Below are 11261 nucleotides of genomic sequence, written 5' to 3'. Positions count from 1 at the left end.
AATGTACCTATTGTTTAGCTTCCACTTATAAGTGAAAACGTGATATTTGATCTTTTAATTTTTTAATTGTGGCTTTTTGTATGTTTGCCTTGGTATTTTTTTCTCTTAATTTTGAATGCAATGGCAAATTATTTCAAGTAAAAAAGAACAGCAGAATTTCTACTTAGTACTTATAAAATAAAAGTTGTATTATAATTTTAAATATTATAACAGAAATGATTGAACAATGATCAGTGCAGTTTAGGAAATGAGAAACATCTAAATAACTTGATTTTAGTGACATTCAAATTTATTTTAGAAAGTAGGCAAATAGTGAAAGTCAAGGTACTTCATGGAGTACTTTACAAGGAGATTTTAAAGATGAAATCTAACTCTGTTTGACAGATAAGGAAAATTAAAGCTGAGAGGAGGTGTCTTAACCAATCTTCCACAGCTAGCTGATGTCAAAGCCAGGATTTTAATCAAGACCTCTTGATATCAGTAGTCATGGGCTCAGACAGACATGGGTTCAGGTATCGTTTCCATACCTTACCTAGCCGAGAGCCCCAGTTTTCATATCTGAAAAAGGGGGTGGGGAGGAGGTTAATCATACTTATCTCCAAGGTTTTACAATTTGTAAAATTTTATGAAGTATTACAGGTGAGTAAAGAATGCTCATTTCTTTAACCAGATAATAACCTTTCCATGAAACAACACTGCCTTTGAGAAACTTGTTTCCACAATTGAAAAATAAAATGACACCATGCTCATCTATTTTTAAAAGGGATTTGTGTACGAGTTATATTTTTACACAAATGCTTCTTCACAGATATGCTATACAATTTGAAATATCTATTTGTGGTTGAAAATAAGACACTAAATGAATATTCTAGGACAGAGATTTATGAAGCATTAGTCATAATTATCTCTGGTTATCACTTGACATTAAGAAGTTTTTTTCTCAGCTATCTCCATTTCTAGTATTTCGCTTGAATTAACACCTTTATGCATGAGGTCAACCAAGAGCATTGAGCACACATAGCAGGTAATGTTTTTAGGGGGTTCAGTTTGCCAGCAGCTAGTTTCACAGTTTATTTTCCCAAACTCAAGGGTTTTAGTTAGGGGAGCTCTTCCAGAGAGGTGCATTCCCTGTAAGACTCCCTCAGAGTTAAAGCTGGAGGACAATTTTTCTCTCATTCTGGGAAATATCAATAGAAACCACAAATTGGCAGGCAAGACCTCATTGTATTCTTAGGTCAACCCCATGAAAATGTCTCTGCCACTAACACTTTTCCCTCTGAACTTTCAGTCTCCATCTAGATCATGGAATTACTGAAAACTGTATAAGCCTTGGGTTTACCCTGACCAACTGACTCCATGTTCCAGGTGGAAGTTTTAGGCCTTCATCTTTTGAAAGCTCAACTTAGACTATGGTAGGAATCAACAATTAGGAACTAAGTCATAGGTTTTCTTTTTTCTGAATCACAGCACTGATAATGTCATTTCTCTGCTCAAAATCCTTCAATGGCTCCCTTTTGCCTCAGGAAATAAGTACTAACTGCTGAGGTTGTCATTTGCCTTCCACATATCATCTGCAATCTGTTTCCCTGTTCCATATCCCACAGCCTTGTGACATAAATCCACGGCTACAGACTGAACATGTTCTCATCTTCTCAAGTGCCTGTCTGTGTATCTGCGGCGCCGCCATCACCTGGGAGCTTGTTAAAATGGTATATCATGCTGCCACTGTCACCTTTCCTCAATTCAGAGGTTTAGAAATCTGCCTTTTTAAGAAGCAACTGCGCTGAGCCTCAAGAAGTTCTCTTTTTCCTCCTTATGCTGCTGTTTCCTCATCTGGCATGTCCTGCCCTGCCTGTCAGACTCAGAACAGCCCTGAAGCCTCAGCTCACAGTCATCTCTTTCCTTCAACTATTTAATGACCCCTCTACTAAATAAGCTTCTTTTACACAAGACCCCTCATATTCAGCATCTGTTGTCTTTTATTGTGTCTTTTGTGTTGTCTCTGCTAATACATCCCTGAAGACAGAATCTGTCTCCACTGCGCCTCCATTGTGCCTAACGCAGTGACTTCTTTGAGGTACAGAATGAGTACTTATCTTTGGGATTGAAATGAACACAAAAATGGGGTGGAGCCCAGGTCAGGTAGAGAGCATGACAGGGCTAAAATAGGGGTGGGGTGGGGAAGGGGCACCAAGGGTGTCAGACTCTCAGGGGGTGAGGAGGGACTGAGAACTTGGCAGGGCTAGGACTTCTCCCAGAGCTTTAGATTGGTAATCCAGGAAACTGGGAAACATACACAGAATATAACTGTAGAGGAAATAACTTTAACTATGTACAGAGTCTGCATAAAAAGAGACGAAACCTCCATAATTGTTTACTCTGGGACTATGGGTGCTTTTATCTTTCTAGCTATCACTTCATATATACATATATATGTGTATATATATGCGTGTGTGTGTGTGTGTGTGTGTGTGTGTGTGTATATATAATATATATAAAATATAAAATTTTCCCCCTAAGTTTTTTCAATAAATAACAACTTATTTTTTTACCATCATATAAACAGTTGTTTTTTGAAAATTAATTATTGTATATATTTGAATTTTGCCCCAACGTTACTCTTTTTAGTTAGGAAAGGATTCCTATGTCTGCATTATGTTAGTTCATTTTAACATTCAGTCAGCGAACACTTACTAAGCCATTTCAGTTGCCAGGAACTTTGTGAGAGCCCGAGAATAGCAGGATGGAAAACACATGGTCCCTGTTCTCACGGAACTGACAGGCTGGTGGAAGAGCAGACACATGTGCAGAACAGTTCAACACAGTGTGATAAAGACAGGCACATGGGATGAGGAATCACCTGGCTATGCCACCTACCTCTGACCCCACTGGTGGAGGCCTGTTGGATGCAGAGAGACCTCAGTGGTTGAAAGGGCAATGAGAAGTTAATCAGCTGTAGGGGAGAAAAAAAATATATTTTTCTCTACCCATGCTAGGTTCATGGCTGAGGCCTTTACTGCAAAAATCAAATTAATAAGACAAAAGCATACAAATTTATTTAATATATGTTTCACATGACACTGGAGTCTTCATTAAAAAAAAAGATTCAAGGAAATGGGTAAACTTGGCTATTTTTATGCTAGCTTTAACGAAGAGTAGACAATCCTAGGGAAAGATGACAGGCTAGAGAGTGAGATCCAATGGCGAGAAACTTGGGGGAAACTCACCAAGGCCCATTCAGAGTCCTCTGTGTTCTTTCTTTGGAAATGAGGATGTTCCCTTCTTCTGGGAATAGGGAGGGTGTCTGTCACATGAAAGTCTTATGACCTGCTTCAGAGAAAAGTCTGAAACTCCCTCTGGATTCTATGAACTGCGTCAGGGAGGAAGGGCAAGGGAAGGCAGAGGGACCTTCCTGCTTCTGTGGTTTTCTCAATTCCTTCAGATTCAAATATTATGTGGTAGCATGTCCTGAACCCCATCATAGCCCTGGAAATAAAGGGATAGCAATTCCTGGTAAAGGAAACAGCAGAAGGAAAAAGTCAGAAAGCAGCATTGGAGCTCTGGGAATGCTTCTATTCAACAGGATTTGGAGCAGCAGCAGTGAGCAATGAGGTGGAAGCAAACTGGTGTCAGCTATGGAGACCCTTGTCAGTCATGGAATGAGGGTTGAACACAATGTTCTCTATTTTTGTTGCAAAATATCATTTTGCTGTTTATGGTGGTCTGATAGTTAAAGCACAGAATATTTACACCACAAAGCTCCTGTATAAAGTTATGCTTCTGTAGTGAGTAATTGAGAAGGAAACTAAGTTGCTTCTGAACCTGGTTCCTCATCAGAATCACCTGTGAGTTCTTGAAAAATTACACATTCCCTGCCCCATCCCAGATAGGGTTTTAAAATGTTACTCAGATGATACTAATAAGTCCTGTTGGGAACTACTATTTTAGAGTCTCTATTCTTAACCCTTTCTGCCATTAGAATTGGCAGGAGAACTTCTAAGCTTGTAGATGTCCAGGCAAGCCCCATTCTCAATGGTTCCAGTTCATTCATCTGAGATGGTGCCCAGATATCTGCCTTATAAAAATTTCCAGGTGATGTCAGTGTGCAGTCATGCTTAAGGACTACTAATGAGTTCAGACTCTACTGTTGCACCAAATAAGATGCAGTCAAAGCTAATGATCCATTAGAGAAGAAGGAGCCAAATAGGAAGAAGGGAGAGGAGGAGAGAAGGTTGTACAGGAAGCCGACAGGTGGGTGTGCAGGATGCATGCTGGTTAAGATCACCAGCTTGAGGATTAGACACACAGGATCTGAACTCTGCTGGTTATGATGCATTGATCAAGCTACCTAACCTTCCCAAGCCTCAATTTCCTCATCTGTAAATGAGATTGATGATATGGCTGTGGCATTAAAATGTAATATTCTTGCACCATGCAGGTTAAATGTTATTTATTAATATTAAGAAAGTGTTTAAGCAGGAGGGAGTACTAAGTGTTCCCAAAAGGTTAAATGAGATTAGGTCTAAGTTTTCCAAAGAAATGAACCACATGAAAATCACACTCAGCAACAGCAGGAGAAGTACAGTGGTAGGGATGAAATCCAGAATTGATTCTAAGCCTCATTTCTATATACATTTGGAGATCCAGAAAACTAGACTTGTACTACCATAACTTTACTGTCCGGTAAAAACCCCTCGTATAACTTTAATATTAAGTCCTCATTTTTATTAAGAACTAATAAATAAAATGACTATATGAAGACCATTTTGACATTGTGTCCTTCATTTTCAAAAAGAACTAGTATTTAAAAACGATTATATGTGTAAGACCTGTGCACTTTTTGTGAAGCTGCTATTGAAGGCATCGCTACTAGGTTGTATAATGCCACTTAATTCTATTTTTCCTTACAGATCAGAGCCAGGTTTTTCTCCCCACGGAAGAGCATACCACACTCAGGGGTATGTGCAGGCCAAGGGCGGTATTAGCATCCTACCTCAACTCTGTATCCAGACCACTAAGCCTGATTCTTGTCTTGCCTCTTCCTTGTGGCAGATTTTCAATTTAAGTTCCATTCCCCTTCTGTATTCCTTTCCTCAGATTTGGCATTTGGATTTTCTTCTGGCTTTCCAGGGCACTGAGGTAAAGCACAGGCTTCAATTTCAATTTGCTCCCTGCCCAAGTCTGGGCAGCTGAGACCCCCAACACCCTCTGCTGCCTCCCAGACTGCAATTGCGATCACGCCAAGAAGTGTGCCTAGAGGGTGCCATTTCCCAAGACACAATACATGACAATAGTCCAAATGACTAATAAGGCATGATTTTAAAAAACAAATAAAAACAAAAAGCAAAAACACTAGTTTTGACACACTAAAAAGACATTTAAAATGGCAAATATTTTGACATCTACAAAATACGAATATGAAGCAGTATTACATGAAAAATGGCTCAATTTAACATACAGTATTATTAATATGTAGAATGGAGTTTACATACATTGACAAAATAGGAAGATAATTTAGAAAGACATAAAAAATTACAGTTAAATATTTGTCAGACTTTCTTGCTCTGCAAAAATGGCTTAATTGAAAAGAGATCAGGCTGGAAACTACTTGACCTGTTTTTGTTAAATCAGCTTTCCTAAGACCACTTTACTAATGGAAGCAATTTGTCCATCAAATCTTTCACCAAAAGACCAATTACTTTTTAGGGTATGCAATGAATTAGCATTGGCTTCATCTCTTAAATCACTTTTGCACTTCTAAATAAATGGCATTTTTGACTTCTGCTATTTGTTAATCAGAACCATAAAAATCAAATCTCAGCATATCAGAAGTAAATTTTTATTTGGGAACTCAAAGAGAGGTACTCTATCTCAATGAAATGCAGAGTTGGTTGCCTATAAAATTAAGCATTGGACTTGGAAAATAAATTTTAAAGAAATTATAAACCACTCTGCATTTGTGATGTATGCTTATACTAAATAAACGGGTAAATGCATGAATCCTAATTGTCATTTTCCATTTAACTAAAAATAAATACACTACTTGCCTTGAAAATTCAATAAAAAATTCAACCCAATTGTATTTTCTATACTTTTATATGATCAAAGCTTAAGATTCGACCATAATACTTCATCTCACTGGTGCGCATGACTATGGGCATGACTGCTTATACCCTGCAAAAGAGGTCTTACTCCAGGCTTAGTACCCTGTTACCATTCCGGCACATGTTCACTCTGTCTTCTGAGCCTACCATATGCCTTTACCCAGGGACCTAGTTTGTGCTCTCTGACAGTGCCCTTTGAACTGAATGTAGCTTTGGGGATGCTTCCTCGGCTCCCTACCTCTGATGTCAGCTCCACCATCAGAAGATGAAGCCCCCCTGCTTGCTGAGTTGGGAAATTTGATATTTACTCCCCAACTGGGTGAGCAAAGGGGCTTTACATTGTTAAACATGCACGCATGCACATACACACATACACACACACACACACACACACACACACATGCACACACATGATAAAGGTATTAGAAAAATTACCCTAGGCATAACAAATTCTTGAAATACAACTTCCTTCTCAATATTTACCTATCTCCCCCATCCTTTACACTTGACTTCTCCCTCTTTTCTCCTTTAAGGTCCTACTCTATCAATTAGCAGTTCCCTCTTCTCTCTTCAGTATTTTCTTCTTTACCACCTTTTAATTTTCTTGCCACTACCTTATCACTGTCAATAGTACCACCTACATGACCCAAATTGTAATGTCATCTTTACTTTCTCCCTCTAATGGCTTACTTGCCAAGACAATGTTGCTTCAATAACACAATGGAATGAAAACCACCTCTTTCCATTGACAGCCTGGAAGTCCTAAAGGGACTTTAAATTCAATTTTCTCAAAGTAATTAATTTTACCTTCAAATTAAAATTTCTAGACTATCCTTTCAGTTTATAGTTTTGCCTTAATCATCTGTGGTTTAAAAACAACTTAGGAATCAGATTTGACTTCTCCATTACACTATTAGATACCAGTTGCTCACAGAGTTGAAATCTAAAATGTCATTTATACTTTCGCTTTCTTTTCCATTCCCACCTTATAGTTGTTAAAAAAAAAAAACCTTTAGACAAATTAAACATAACAGATATTAGTTGAGCAAACAACAATACACGAATCAGGCAGTGCTCTGAATCGGAAGAGGTTGAGATAACTCCCTCCCACAACATGGCCAAGCTGCATTTATAAACAGAAAATGAAAGTGAGGTACAGAAACAGCTTGACTGGTTACGACTTCGCCTTTGCTTTACTTGAATATGGTCTGATCAGCTGGCAGCCTGTAATTGACTGAAGTCTGGCTGCTGTGATTGGCTGAGACTCAGCTATTTATACAAAAGTAGACTCCCGGCTTTCCGTTTAAGCACTATTATAAGTTAGGTTGCAGTTCTTCACATAGGGACTCAAAGTACAGAGGCATCCTCAGGCCAAATTTAGTTTAGCTTAGCACACTTGTCATCACTTCGTTAGCACCACACTTGATAACCCTGGTGAGATCACAGCTGGCGGTAGCCAGTGACTGCCACAGGCGCAAACACCACACTTCCCCATTCTGCTTCACTCCCACGTTTAGAGCCAGACCTTTCCTTTGTTCCTTGCTGCACAGCTGGAATAAGGCAGTGGCTTTTAGTGAGGCTTCAATGAGGGATCAGAATAACGGAAACAGTGTCTTTTCATCCAGTGGACACTGAGAATAGCACCTAAGCTGCTTTCAGGTCCACCAGACATCTTTGAGATGCGAAAAACACAGTAGTGTCTGGCTCTATGGCTATTGCAAGACAATTTCACGGTATTTCCCAAAGTTTGGACTATTTTTATAAATAATAAAACAACAACCTTATGAACTGAGTGGGGAAAAAAATCCCATAACTTTGCAATACTATGTAAAACCATATAATTCTAATTTACTTAGGCAGAGAAACTGGCGTCCTATCTTCACATTTACAGAGCAATATTCTAAAAGGCAGAATGCTATGTTAACTCTTTGAAAGTTGGGAGCTGACCTACCTTTAAAGAGGTTTTAGATTTTGCTCTTTTCGCACTGTTGAAAAGGCTTTAGGCATTTTCAAAGAGGGAGAAAACACACTGACATCATTATTGCATCAATTAAAAAATACTCTGTCAAAGGAAAGCCTTTAAGCGATTCTCCTCCACTGATGCTCTTAACTGATTAAAAGGTTACTTTAAACTTTATTAATTTTGTGCCCTTAGGCCTAAGAGAACCACCTAAATATTTAGTTCTGTCAATATTCCTTCTGAGGCTCTTGTGCCCAGTTTATTGGGGGTAAGAAAGACTCAAGATATTTTTAGCATTGGAACAATCCAGGAAGTTGGACTAATCTCTCCTGGAGTTGCCAGAAGCTTCCACACATTACTTAATAAAAACTGCCTTAAAGTGTGACCAACATGAACACCCTGCGGCAGTTTTTTCTTTTTTGACGAGTGCCAGAAGCTTCTATCATAATGGAGATTTAGCACAAACACAAGAGGTCAGATGTCTACTGTAGGGGTTTCTCAGCAGAGCAGGCATTTGAGCCATTTCTAAAGAGAAAAATCACAAGATCAGGAAAGGCCTAAGGGCAAATACGACTTGTCAAGCCTTATTATCGCCATGGAAGGAGTCACATTTTTAGAACTTTCCTCTATAATTGAAACCGTTGTCTTTCAACTGAAGACGAGACATTTCAAGCTATGATAATTATGTCAGTGAAACAGGCTTTTACCCTAGAATGACTTCCAATTTTTATCAAGTGCATTTACTACACGGTTTGATTTGGATTGGGGGGATTGGGAAATTAGTATTTTAATACAGCTACATACATGGCAGCCCACTACCAACATTTTTCTTTTCTCTCTTTAAAAACTTTCATTACTTCATTAGTGTTTTATACATTCACTATAAAAAACAAGAGAGTATAGAATTAAGCAAAAAGAAAATATCACTGCGAAAACACTACCTTGCTATCGTGGCCTAATATTTTAGTATATAGTATTTTTCTGTGTAATATTTTAGTACAAATCTTTCTAATTTTTCTCTATGCAAATATGTGCACATAAATTTGAATTAAATATCTTAAAATAGTACCATATTATCTATGTATCTACATATCTATATCTAAATAAGAATTTTTTCAGTAATATAACCATCTCTTCATGTCAAAAATGTAATGTGACATTAAAATTAATGACTATACACTATTTCAAGTTATGTTGCATCATAAATCACTTAGCCAATTCTCTACTGCTTAATATTTTGTTTAGGTAACAGTTCATATAGGCTAGCTTATACTGTGTAAACAAATAACCACTTAATTGCAGTAGTTTTACACAACAAACTTTATTTCTTGTCCTGCTACATGTCCATTGTGGGTTGGCCAGAGGCTGAGAGTGCTCCATATCGACTGCACTCCATGATACAGGCTGACACAACAGCCACCAACGGGTTTCTGCTTGTCAAGAGAGAGGCAAAGAGAGCTTTGTAGGGTTCTGCATGGGCAGTGGATGTTCTGCTCCTCACAGCTGATTGAACAGGACTTGTCACATGGCCTCAACCAGGCACAAGAAGACAAAGCGAGTACAATCCTACCATGTTTTCAAAACTGAGATTGAATTTCATTAAATTGTTGAAAAATAAATTACAGATGACTAAGGAACTATAATAAGAGTTGCAGCTTTTACAACAGGTACATTAAAAATGAGAAAACTCAGGTTCAGGAATGCTTTGAGCCTGGTCCAAAGAGAATCAGCTCATCAGTGTGTAAAAGAAAATAAAATCTCAGGACCCCCAAACTTGATATGCCAAGGAGAAAAGTTAAGCCTGGGAACTGAGTCATTCAACACTTCCATTCTTCTTTCTCTAAACATATAGCTGTAACTTCACAACTCTGTGTCATAGCAGTATACATAAGCCAGTTTCCCACAACATCAAAGGACCTTATACCTATCCATGTGGACACCCTCACAAATTGCTCGCAGGGAAATTCCTTGCTGGCCCCTGGATCCTTTCAGGATACATAGCCTCCTATAAAGCAAACACATGCCAGTTGTAACCTCAGGTCTGCAGCCTGAGTTAAACTTCTAAAACTGAGTTCTGTTAGACTCACACTGACAGTGTCCATTAAGAGCTTATGTTGCCAGGTACCAAACAAGGACAAGATGAGATCAATCACTCTTCCACCTATCCTGAGACAGCTGCATAATTGACTCTTTCCTCTGCTCTCTCTTTTCAGTGTTTACCTTGTCTTATGTAAAACGTAGATTTGTTGATCAAGAATTAGAGCCTCACAAGATTGTAACCATTTGCCTCACTGCCTACCCCCATCGTCCCTTCCCCCGGCACTGGCATGCCCTCTCCCCTTAAATACTGAGTTCACAAAATCCTCTTTGGAAAACACAGGTCACAGGTGCTTCTGTGGCTTGTGTTTTTCCTGGGCACAGCCTCACACTTTGACCCAACAAACCTCTACTGATTGAGACACTTGCCTCAGTCACTCATTTTTTGGTTAAACAAGTGGTTGTGTCAAAATTCACATATGTAATGTGTCTGGGGATGAGAGCTGTAAATTCAGTCATACGCTATCTCGGGAAGAAAAATGAGATCAAGCCTCATCTAGGTTTCCTTTTAAAATTCTTTTTCTCATACTTAAATTTTCTCATTGCTCCAATTCTTCTAGAAACCATTATCACCAGAGAAAATTACTTAATTTATAAATTTATAAATCATAGCCTGAGCCTTGTTTCATGAGTATTAAATCAGCCTTCAACCTCTGGGTACATAATTTCCAAGTTTTTGATTACATCTAATTACAGCAATAAAAATACTCTAGGGTTTTAAATTTAGCATATCTTTCTTCCTCTTAAATTTTTTTCAGAGGCAGATTAATTTTAAAAATTAATAACATTTATAAAAATGCCCCAAGTTCAGTTGTCTTAACCTGAAAATATTTATTTAAATAAACTTCTAACTTCAGGTATTGATCTGTATTTATATACATGCATATGTATTACATACATATTATTTATATATTCTGAGCATGTCAAAGTTACATTATATTTGTTGCGTTAAGACTTTTAGTTCTATCCTCTGTCCTCAGTAAATTTATTGGGTTTCTTTTGTTGTTCTATGAAATGTTTTTAAGTTTACTTTTAACTTTTTTACTATAACATTTTTCCACGTGGAATTTTAGGCTTTTTTTTTTTTTTTTTTTTTTTTT

At 37.9% G+C, this 11261-nt stretch overlaps 1 protein-coding gene across 2 annotated transcripts in view; it reads right to left on the bottom strand.

Annotated features, from left to right (window-relative positions):
* Positions 1-469: 469 nt before the first annotated feature.
* The window catches only part of LOC116463091 (laforin), a 358522-nt gene continuing 347730 nt past the window's right edge, over positions 470-11261 (bottom strand). For both annotated transcript variants that reach the window (XR_009211986.1, XR_009211987.1), the window contains 4 exons: positions 3228-3510; positions 2878-2953; positions 2695-2783; positions 470-558 (listed from right to left, as the gene is read on the bottom strand). The gene's annotated coding sequence lies outside the window, so the exon portion shown is untranslated. The remainder of the gene's footprint in view (positions 559-2694; positions 2784-2877; positions 2954-3227; positions 3511-11261) is intronic.

The sequence above is a fragment of the Hylobates moloch genome, unplaced genomic scaffold, assembly GCF_009828535.3.
Source record: "Hylobates moloch isolate HMO894 unplaced genomic scaffold, HMol_V3 SCAFFOLD_27, whole genome shotgun sequence".
Classification (NCBI taxonomy): domain Eukaryota; kingdom Metazoa; phylum Chordata; class Mammalia; order Primates; family Hylobatidae; genus Hylobates; species Hylobates moloch.
This window is presented reverse-complemented; position numbering and strand designations above follow the sequence as displayed.